Source organism: Loxodonta africana, chromosome 20 (assembly GCF_030014295.1).
Source record: "Loxodonta africana isolate mLoxAfr1 chromosome 20, mLoxAfr1.hap2, whole genome shotgun sequence".
NCBI lineage: Eukaryota > Metazoa > Chordata > Mammalia > Proboscidea > Elephantidae > Loxodonta > Loxodonta africana.
In genome coordinates this window covers 51,446,830-51,459,219 of record NC_087361.1, presented here as the reverse complement: position 1 = coordinate 51,459,219, position 12,390 = coordinate 51,446,830, and positions in this window count along the sequence as shown.

Sequence of the window (12,390 nt, the reverse complement as noted above, 5' to 3'; positions counted from 1 at the left end):
TTTAAAGCTTGAAGATCATCTCAGGGCAATAGTTTTGGGGGTTCATCTAGTTTTCGTGGCTCAAGAAAGTTGGGTCTGTGAGAGTTTGAAATTCTGTTCTGCATTTACTCCCCTTTGATCAGGATTCTTCTATAGAATCTTTGATCAAAATGTTCAGAAAAGGTAGCCGATGGCAAAGGAGGCAGTTGTTCATGGAGGCAATTAGACACACATTCCATGTCCTTTTCCTATTCCTGACTCTACTTCCTTTGTTGCTCCAAGCGAATAGAAACCAGTTGTTGTGCCTTGGATGGCTGCTTGCAGGCTTTTAAGACCCCAGGCAACAAACTAGGCGGTGTAACAGAAGCACTAGACATGTTATTAGGCCAATTAAGTGGGATGTCCTATGAAACCATGACCCAAACCCTCCAAACTAAGGAACTAAATCCCATGAGGTGTTTGGTTGTATATAAGCAGCTACTCTTTTTTTTTTTGTCGCTGTAAATATATCACACAATTTTTGCCAATTCAGCTTTTTACAGGTATATGACTTACTGACAGCAATTAGATTAATTGGCTGTGCAACCCTACCCTTAATCAATGTGATTTTCCATCATGGTAAACCGAAAATTAGTACTCCATAAGCAATAACCACCCCTTCCCCTCTCTCCCTTACCGCTGGTAAACAGTAATAAACTTTGTTCTCTATACATTTGCCGGTTCTTGTCTTTTTATGTAAGTGAGGTCATACAATATTTGTACTTTTGTAACTGACTTATTTCACTCAGTATAATGTCTTCAAGCTGCATCCATGTATCATGTATCAAGACTTCATTTCTCTTACTGGCTGAGTAGTAGTCTGTTGTATGTATGTTCCCCATTTTGTTTATCCATTCATGTGTTGATGGGCATTTAGGTTGTATCCACTTTTGGCTATTGTGAATAGTGCTGCAGTGAACATTGGTGTACAAGTATCTGTTTGAGTCTCTGCTTTCAAGTCTTTTGGGTTTATACCTAGGAGAGGAGTTGCTGGGTCATGTGGTGGTTCTATTTTTAGTTTTTTGAGGAACCACTACACTGTTTTCCATAATGGCTGTGCCATTTTGCATTCTACCAGCCATAGATAAGGCTTCCAGTTTGCCCACATCCTTGCCAACATTTTTTTTTTTTTAATTTTAGCCATCCTTGTGGAAGTGAAATGGTATCGTATTGTGGTTTTGATTTGCATCTCTCTGATGGCTAATGACATTGAGCATCTTTTCATGTATTTTGGTGGCTATTTGAATGTCCTCTTTGGTGAAATGTCTGTTCAAGTCCTTTGCCCATTTCATGATTGAGCTTGTGTTTTTGTTGTTGAAATTTTATGTGTATTTTGGCTGTTAGATTCTTATCGGATATGTGGTTTCTGAAGGTATTCTCCCAGTGGGTAGCTTTATCTTTTTACTTTTTTGGTAAAGTCTTTTGATGAAAGTTTTTAATTTTATGAGGCCCCATTTATTTATTTTGTCTTTTGCCCATCGTTGAAAGCTTGGCTGACAGCGTTGCCCTTGCTTGTTCTAAGAATTTTGTGGTTTTAGTTTTCATGTTTAGGTCCTGAATCTATCTTGAATTTGTTTTTGTGTATGATGTGAGGCACGAATCCTGTTTCATTTTTCTGCGTGTGCAAATCCAGTTTTCCCAGCACCATTTACTGAAGAGAGTCTTCTCTCTCCATCGAATGGACTTAGCACCCTTGTCAAAAATCAATTAACCGTAAATGTGTGGGTTTATTTCTGGACTGTGAATTCTATGCCATTGGTCTATGTATCTGTTGTTAAGCTATTGCCAGGCTATTTTGATTATTGTAGCTGTATAATATGTTTTAAAATCAGGAAGTATGAATCCTCTTACTTCGTCCTTCTCTTTCAACATTGCTTTCAGCTATTCAGGGTCTCTTAACATTCCATATAAAGTTAAGGATTGGTTTTCCTGTTGAAATTTTGATCAGGTTGTATTGAATCTACAGATCGCTTTGGGTAGTATTGACATCTTAACACTATTAAGTCTTCCAATTCATGAACATGGAAAATCTTTCCATTTTTTAAGTCTTCGTCTATCTCTTTCAGCAGTGTTTCAGTCACTTTTAAAGAATTAAAACTAATTTTAAAAAGAAATTTATTAACAAGTTTAATAAATTAGCAGCATTAAGTAAGGAAGTTTCTAAACTGAGAAATATTATATAGTATTATTCAACATTTTATTTTTAAAGAAAATATTTAATATTAAAGTCCCTAAATTTGAAAACAATATACAATATAAACCCCATCTTCTATTATTAAAGATAATGTAAACATTACCTGTTATTAAAAAGAGTGGGAAACTGCTTTTTTCTGAGCTCCAGGTCACCCAAGTGTGACCGTAAAGGCAAGGTTTTAAAGTAATCTAGAGGGGGGAAAAATCTTGATTTCAAAATTCTTAATCTTGACAAACATTTGTTTAATATATAGCATTGTTTGAAGGCATACTATTATTTTCCTCTTTTATGCCCGCTCCAATCTAGTAAGCTTATTTTGAAATGAAAATAAGGCCTACACACCACTCACTTCTCTCAAAGTTATTGTGTTATACCTGACCTACTTTATGGAGGTGTGTTCTTTAATGCTGTATGCATTTCAGGTCTTACTCTGTTTTTTCACCGCTGAATCCACAGCACCTGCACAGACACTTAACTAATATTTGTTAAGTGAATACATTGAGTGGTCTCAACCCATTTTAATTTGGCATACTGACTGCCACTCATCATTTTAGAAATGAAAGAAGTCTTAACTTTTGGACTTTTTAACATATTTAACCCAAACATTCAAACATTTAACTTGGCCACCATTTATGCTGATTGCAGAAATGGTGTGAACTAACTGTATCCTCTGTTGTCCAAGAAAAGTTCTCCACCTGTTTGGTTACCATCCTGCCAGTTTGCCCTTATTGTAACAGGGTGTCTTAGGAAAGATTTTGGCAAGTGTCCATCTTGGGTTTTCTCTAGTGCTCCAGGTGGCTGTTCTGGCTTTGCCAGATCTTACCTTCAAAGCCTTACAACCCAGTTATTCTCACTGCTTTCTTCTTGGTTGGCTGCTTCTCAAAATTAGAGGCAAAAGCTTTGTGTATCTGTGATGGAATCCTTGAACCTCTCCATGGATTTGTCTTTATGTGTAAAACAAAAGAGTGTAAAAGTTCCTTGCAAAAGGACTTAAGTCAGGGCGGAGTGTTTAGCACGGAGTCTGCTATTTCCTATAGCTTTGATAACATCATTTATGGGTTTCTTTCTAACAGTAACCTCTTGAGGTAGCACCAAGGCATCAAATACTTTGCATATTTGGTATCTGTATTTTATAGGGGTACCTGAGAAGGTTAAAAAACTTGTTTCCATGACATTCCAAACGTTTAAGCTACTGCAAAAACATATTGGCCATCAATGTTTTGATGTACTTTTTTATTTTTAACAGTTTGACATGCCGTATAAGGCTACAAGCTTGGCTACTTGAGCCTACTTGGCTTCAGGTAAAGTACTAGATTCTAAGAGTCTGATGTAGTTACTGCATAAAAAGCTGGTACTGTTTTTCGTTTTTTAAAAAATAAGACCCATTAACAGGCAATATGTGTCAGAGTTTGGTAGTGGAGTATTCAAAATACCTGTTCTGGGTACGGACTCTTCTCAACCTGAAGAACCATAATCATGGGATTCTCCCATCAGGTAAGGGTAATTGAGTTGTTGGATTGAGGGGGTTACACCAGTAGATGGTAAAATGAGGAGAAAGTAATATACTCTATGTGGTACCGTCAGATCTGTTTTTATATGTTGATCTTGTATCCTGCAACCTTGTTGAACTAGTTTATTAGTTCTAAATAGTTTTGTGGATTCCCTAGGATTTTCTATATATGAGATCATGTCATCTGTAAATATAGTTTTACTTTTTAGTCTGGATGCCTTATACTTCCTTTTCTTGCCTAATTGTCCTGGCTAAAGCCTCTGTACAGTGTTGAATGGAAGCGGTGACAGCAGACATCCTTGTCTTGCTCCTGATTTTAAGGGGGAAGTTTTCAGCTTTTCACCATTAAGTGTGTTACCTGTAAGTGATACCATCAGATTTAAGGGTAAACTTAGTATAGGACCTGAAGATGCATTACCTAGTTAGCGTAGGCTACAGTTTCTATGATGCAAGGACGACAAGTTACTGGATCAAAGAATCGGCTGTAAGAGGCCATGGGTTTTTCATGAGCGCTATGCTGTTGAGAAAGCACTGGAGCAGCGTCTCAGCGTCAGCACTAATGTCATTTTGGGCTGCATAGTTCTTTGTTTTGCAGGCTAACCTGTGCACTGTAGGGTGTTTACGAGCAATTCTGGCCTCTATCCACTAGATACCAATTGTGCCTTCTTGGCTGTGACAACCAAAAATGTCTCTAAACATTGCCAAATGTTTTCTGGGAGGCAAATGTGCCCCTGGTTGAGAACCATGCCTTAGAGCATTGTAAAAACTGCTCGGGGGCAGTGTCTAACCTCCTCCAACCCCGTGAGGTGGAAGGAGAACTGCTATCAACAGCATAAGGCTGACTCCCATGAGGTGGAAGCCAGACAAGCCTCCTCTCTCCACCATCTTACTAATTCTGACACTAATCGTCCCTCACACAGCACTCTGCTGAGTTTGATAATTCATTGCAGTAGCTATACAGAGTTCACAGATCATACTCACAATTATGGGGTGTTTTAGGAAAGTAAGTTACAATTCAGGTTCAAGAACATTCAAGATACAGTTCTTCCATGAGGGTAGCCTCTTCCCAGATGTGCTTGCAGGCACGCCTCTCCCTGGCCCTTAGTCTCTGCCCAGAGGCACTCAGCTTTCTCTCTCCATGGGCCGGGAGCCCACAGCGCCATCTCCTGCTGGTCTCTCCTTCCTTGGTGGCAGTGAGCTTCACCTCTTTGCTCTGGAATTGGCTCTCTTTTAAGGCAAAACCCACTAATCCCCTTGGTAGGCCACAGTTACCCTATCACACAGTCACCTGAGTGGGAGTTACAAGATCATGGCTAGAAAGGCCACACACAAAAAAAAATCAACTTTAAGCACGTACTAATTTAGTGCCATTCAATAGAAATAATGTGAGCCTTATCTATTAAATTTTGCTAGTGGCCATATTAAAAATGTAAGAATAGGTGAAGTTAATTTTAATAATAGATGTTGTTTAACTCAGTATATCCAGAATATTATCATTTCAGGATGTAACCAATATAAACAACTACTAATTAGATATTTTACGTTCTCTTTTTCATATTAAGTTTATGAAATCTGGTGTGCATCTTATACTTACAGCACATTTCAATTCAAACATGAAATGTTCATCAGAAATGCTTGGCCTATATTTAGATTTTAGAAAATTTACAGTTGAAAAAGTAGATTGACACACTCAAGTTCTTCCAAACGCACTTAAAAGTTTTCCAGTAACTGAATCAAGTGTTTGTTTTTAAATTTAAAGTAATTGAAGTTAAATTTAAATTATTCACACTTAACCGCAATTCCAGTGCTCCGTAGCCACAGGTATTGGAGTAGCACAGGCCTAGCCATTCATGTACATACAGAAAGAGAGGTCTGTGATAATCTAGGAAGACTCATTCTGGACTCCTGGACTCAGCTCTGAATATTTTACCTATGTCCGGGGGGTCTTTTGCCAAGCATTCTGGGATCCTAGCTCATTATTTGGTTATTTTTTGAATCATACACAGTATAGGTGTATGTCCAGATTAGTTATACATTGATCATATGTAGGACAATTTTTCAGAACTTTAAAAAATAATCCTGCATTAATTTTTACCTAGCAGTTTCATTTGTTAATTAGATTCTCACCTATTAAATGTGCAGTGGATATATAATGGAGAAGAAATGACCGTTCTGAATATGGTCCCTGTTTTAAGCTGGGGTTCTCTAGAGAAGCAAAACCAGTGAAGCAGTAGGTGTGAGAGAGATTTATCACAAGGAGATGGCTTATGTTGTTGTAGAGGCTGGCAAGTCCCAAGTCCGTGGGTCAGGTGTAAGACTGGAGGGTTTGACTCAGCTACGTAGCTGCAGGGGCTGATGAACCCAAGATCAGCATATAAGACGGCAGGCTGCTGGCTCACAGGCTGCAAAGGCAGACGAATCCCAAGACTGGCAGGTAAGATATCAGGAAGGTGGCTCAAGACCAAAGAACTGGAGGCCAAAGGATGATGCGCTAGGTGCAGGAGCAGAGCAAATGAAGTGAGTTTGCCAGAATGTTTGTGTATATATATTGGATGCAGGCCATATGCCCAAGGAAACTCCCATTACAACTGATTGGCTGATCACATCACACCATGGAGGATGACTACATTATTATGTAACTGCCAAATGATATCATTACGTAACTGCCAAACTACATCATTACATAACCGCCAAACCATTGAGACTCATGGCCCAGCCAAGTTGACACACAACCTTAATTATCACAGCCCCAAAATAACAGTTACAGGTTGTTAGAGATTTCCATTTTTTGGGTGATTTTAGTGCTCGGAGAGATCTAATGTTCTACGATAGTGAATTTATTGGTAGATACAGTGACACATACCTGTATTTTTTTGTCCATCGGTATTTACACACCATAGACCATTCACTGTGGGAGTTTAGAAGATCAGGGAATTGCTAAGTGGTATTTAGAAAACACTCCTGGAGTGGCAGTATAGGAAGATTTTGAATAATTGTCCTGTTTTTTAGCCAGTAAAAAAAAAAAAAATTAGCCAGTATAGGATGTTAATTCTTCCCATGGCCCTTTGGCTTATAGATGTCATTAACCATGACTTCCCAGTTCTTACGGAACTAAGAACTTTTGGTCTTATTTTGTATATCAGTTATTCTATCTGGGAGGGCCAGAATTTTTTTTTTTTGATTTCTGGTTTTTGAACATGTTCAGTTACATGGCGAGCTTTTAAATTGGCACGTTTCCATTCATTCCAGTTCATTGTTGGCTGATTACTTACCTTTTTCAGATCTTAGGCATATTTTGGAGTTTGCTATTCATCTTTTTTGCTTGCTTGTTTTGAATTTTTGTCCAGTCTGTCCCTAAGGGAAAGGCTTCAGGAATGGCCTTCTGTAGTGCATTTCCTCTTTGCTTACTTGCTCAAGGTCTTTTCTTGAATTAGGAACAGCTGGGTTATTAAACTGTCTCCTACCATTTTTTGCTAAGGTGTGTGTGACGCAAGCTATAGTATTTTTAATCGCCTCATATGCATGAGAAACCTGGACAATGAATAAGGAAGACCAAAGAAGAATTCATGCCTTTGAATTGTGTTGCTGAAGATACTGAATATACCAAGGGCTGCCAGAAGAATGAACAATTCTGTCTTGGAAGAAATATAGTGCGACAGTTCCTTTCGAAGTGAGGATGGTGAGACTTCATCTCATGTACTTTGGACATGTGTAGGAGGGGTCAGTCCCTGGAGAAGGACATCATGCTTGGTAATGTAAAGGGTCATCGAAAAAGAAGACCGTCGACGAGATGGACTGACACAGCGGCTGCAACAATGGGCTCAAGCATAATAATAACTGTGAGGGTGGTCCAGAACCAGGCAGTGTTTTGTTTTGTTGTACATAGGATTGCTGAGAGTCAGAACTGACCTGACAGCAGATAACCACTAAGACAGAGTCCTTTCTGAGGGACTAATAATTAAGTACATTAGTTAGTACAGATCTGGTAGTCGAGGATAATAAGTATCTAACAAAATTCTGAATTCTGCAGCAAATTTGTCTTCCTTAAGGGCTAAGAAAATCCTTAATTACCCTTCCCCAACTAGGCTCTAGACCAAGGTTCAAAATCAATTTTTGTAGATCTGCCTTCTGGTCTGATTTGAAGAGATATACAATGTAATTGTTCTGTCCTAAGAAAAACCTCAGAAAAAGGATTGCTTGTTTAGCCAGGAAAGAAGACTCAGAAGGAATAGATGGGTGTAAGTGGATGGTAAAGATAAAAGTGGGAAGAGAGAGAGGTGCATGAAAGTTGGGCTTCAGAAAGTTTGAAGGGGACTAGAGTCTCCATTGGAGAGGGTTTCTTAGAGTCAGCATTTCATTTTGAGGCTTCAGTATACCAAATCAAAGAAGTTGACTACTGAATCCTTGATTTTTCTAGAGTTCCTTTGAACTATATTAATTTTGATACATCAGAAGTTCCTTATATAATTGCTGTTGTAATTCCAAGTTATTTTTAGCAACTATTTCCATTTATCAAGTTAAGCATATGAGTTGAGTTAGGATTATAGTAAAAATTCTGCCTGCAGGAGGCTGTGGTTTTGACAAATCCATGACCAAGAAGAGACCAATACAGTTGTTAAAAGTATGTTAATGATAGATGAGGTTCCCCAATCAAGCAGAGGTCAGGAAGGAGCCATGTGATCAAGGACTCCAACAATTGAGAACCATGAAATATGGACTAAACAAAGTGGGCTTTAACAAACTGTCAGGACTTGGACAGCCAGCCCCCTTATGAAGATTTTACATAGAAACCAAACAAAGTTTGACAATCCTTTTGGCAGCCAGTTGCGACCAGTCAATAATGGACCCTTAGTCTTTAGGGCCAACTTGTATTATCAGCCTATCAGCCTATGCCTCCATCTGTCCCTGTGAAGCACTCCCTTATACATCAACAAACACAAGGCAATAAAAGACAAAACACATAAGACAAGAACTTGTACAACTAGATGAACAAAAAAGTAAAAGGAAACCAAGCAGTGAGAGAATAAGTAGGTCATGGCAAAAGTACTTGCCAAGTAGTTCACCTCTAAGTCAGAAGGTCTGATTACCTTAAGTGTAATAAATAACCTTATTCAAAGTGTAGGAGTTTAAAACTTTTAAAAATTTTACTTGGATCGGATCCACAATTAATGCCTATGAAAGCAGCAGTCAAATCAAATGAGGCATTGCATTGGGCAAATCTGCCAAAGACCTCCTTACAGTGTTAAAAAGCAAAGATACCGCCCAGAGGACTGACCCAAGCCGTGGTATTTTCAGTTGCTTCATATGCATGTGAAAATTGGACAATGAATAAGGAAGACTGAAGAAAAATGGATGCGTTTGAATTATGGTGATGGTGAAGAATATTGAATATACCATGGACTGCCAGAAGAATGAACAAATCTGCCTTGGAGGAAGTACAGCCAGAATGTTGCACTAGAAGCAAGGATGGCGAGACTTTGTCTCATGTACTTTGGACATATTATCAGGAGGGACTAGTCCCTGGAGAAGGCCATCATGCTTGGTAAAGTAGAGGGTCAGTGAAAAGGGGGAAGACCCTCAATGAGATGAATTGACACAGTGGCTGCAACAATGGGCTCAAACATAGCAATGACTATGAGGATGATGCAGGACTGGGCTGAGTTTCGTTGTGTTGTACATGGGGTCGCTTTGAGTCAGAACTGACTCCATGGCACCTAACAACATCAACGACAGAAATTTTAAGATAAAGTCAGCAATAAGAGCTCAATGGAACTAGTTAAAGCTCAGGTGTTTTTTTATAAACGTGCCTGGCAACAGATCTGAAGGACTATTGAACTTTGGGGCCAGTGATCTTTCCCGTTGTTTCAGGGGTCCAATGGAGCACTGTCAAGTGAAAATCTTCTGAACAATCTTAGAAAATTGTCTAAGGAGGAGATGAAGCTGAACACATATCTGAAACAAAAAATTGATTTTATTGCTTAAGGAAGGGAAAATTATGCTGGTTAGGCATAGTCATTTTGAGTAAATCCTATTGCTAATTTTATATAGCCACACCTGTCCGTCTGTCAGTTTGTCTTACTATGGTGGCTTGTGTGTTGCTATCATGCTTGAAGCTATGCCACCGGTATTTCAAATACCAGCAGGGTCATCAGGGTGGATTCAAGTAAGTAGAGCTTCCAGACCGAGACAGATTGGGAAGAAAGGCCTGGCTGTGTACCCCTGAAAACTAGTCAGTGAAAATCCTATATATCATAGAATATTGCCTGATAGGAGTGCTGGAAGATGAGAGCCCCAGCTTCAAAATAGAGTGGCTGAAACAATGGACTCAAACATACCAGTGATCATGAAGATGGCACAGGGCTGGGCAACATTTTGTTCTGTTATATGTAAGGTCACTGTGAGTCGGGGCCAACTCAGTGGTGACTATCAACATTATATAGGATTTTTGAGTCATGGTTTGTTTTGGTGTTGCGTTGGTTACAGAAGTGGAGCGGGTTGGTGCCAGCCTTACACATGGTTATTCTGGCAAAACATGTTGGCCACCTTGCTTTCAGAAGCAGGTTTACTGATAGTTTATGGATGATTGATTGACCTTCAAAAGTACCAGCCTGTCTCTGAAGGACTGGCTTTCAGAAGCAAGGTCACTGAAACAAGTTGTCATTAATGACGATTAAATGGAGGCAAGTTACTACTAATTGATCACATAGGTCTAAAAGTGGTTCTGATGTTTACTTGTCACCCTGGCTGTAGAGCCATCAATCTTTTCTTAAAACTGTGGGGGAGAGGCTTTTTTATTCTTAATAGGCTTGTTGGTTATATAGTTTGTGTTTACTAGGTTGATTTTTTTTTTTAATTGAGGTGAAATTTATAGATGAAAATAACAAATGAAACTAACCATTTTAAAGTGTACAATTCAGTGGCACTTAGTATATTCATAATGTTGTGCAATCTCCACTTCTATCTAGTTTCAGAACATTTTTACCACCCCAGAAGAAAACCCCACATGAGGTGTCAGTCCAACTTCAATCTTTTGTCTGTGGAGATCCAGCTGTTCCTAACAGTCTTTTTGCCAAGTCCTCATTGGCGTCTTTATTGTTAAGACCGGGATTCCTCTCACTTCTGGGTAAGTGGTGGGTGCCTTTCACTGCCCTGCCATGCCCCCCCTACCCCCTCAGATAAATTTATCCGTTTAACCTTGGCCAGTATGCAGAAGTGGCTGCCCTTTTACTCATAAGCAAAGACACTCATTAACACTGCATTTACCCTTAAATTCTAGACACCGTACTTGCCCCGATCTTACCTAAAACAGAGATTAGCACATTAGTGCACATCAAGATTTTCCAAAAAGGTACTTGTACATGGAGAATTTTAAGTGAATAAAGTTTGATTTCCCTGCACTCTTTCCACAAACAGATCTTCCTCTCTGACTGGTTTTCCTTTCCACCTGCCCCTTCACATTGCACAATACCCTGTTGCTGTCGAGTCTGACTCATAGCGACCCTACCAAACCCCAAAACCAAACCCGTTACTGTCGGGTCGATTTCAACTCATGGTGACCCCATAGGACAGAGCAGAACTGCCCCATAAGGTTTCCAAGGAGCGGCTGGTGGATTTGAACTGCTGACCTGTTGGTTAGCAGCTGAACACTTAACCACTGCACCACCAGGGCTATGCACAGTTCTCACCCACCTCCAATCTTACAGTGGTCAAGGTGGAAAACAACCAACCAAAACCGTGGGGGTCTAAAGGGACAATCTGAAACAAATTGAGAAAGAGAATCCAATAATGGGGAACATATTTTTTTTTCAACTCAAGTGGTTTCAGTTCTTTTAATAAAATTGAAGAAAAGCCTAATGAAGCTGTCACTCTGTGAATCATTATTTTGTCTTTGACATATTACTCAGAAAAAATTCAGTGAATACAGTGACATTGAACGATAAGGGATTGAGTTATGAAACTCTTCTCTACTTATTTACATGAAAAATTTTCTAGGGATTTCATCTATAGATAGAAAAAACAGAAATACAATTTATGTCAACTGCTGTATCATTCTAGTTATAAGTAATATTCATGGATATATAAACTAAACAAAAACACTGTGAATTTGTCCCAACTAGTTCATAAGAGATGAATTTCCAGTAAGATTTTAAATATTTTTTTAAATGCTTCTCGTGTACAACTTAGTGACATCAATTATAAGGTTTTAAATATTTTATGTTTAATCATTACTTACAGAAATTTTATGGTTGTGCTTTTATGAATTATGTTCTAATAATTATTGTAATAGTAATTTAGAGATTTTTCTTATAACACCTACAGCCTTTGGTCAGGGAATTTTTTTAATTTCAATTTATATTTGTTTTTGTTACAGAGAAGTATTATATGGGGATATATAAGATGTTTTATTTTTATTGTGCTTTAAGTGAAAGTTTACAAATCAAGTCAGTCTCTCATAGAAAAATCTATATACACCTTGCCATATACTCCTTGTTGCTCTCCCTCTGATGAGACCAGCACACTCCTTCTCTCCACCCTGTATTCCCGGTGTCCATTCAGTCAGCTTCTGTCCCCCTCTGCCTTCTCATCTCCCCTCCAGACAGGAGCTGCCCACATAGTCTCATGTGTCTACTTGAGCCAAGAAACTTACTCCTCATCAGTATCATTTTCT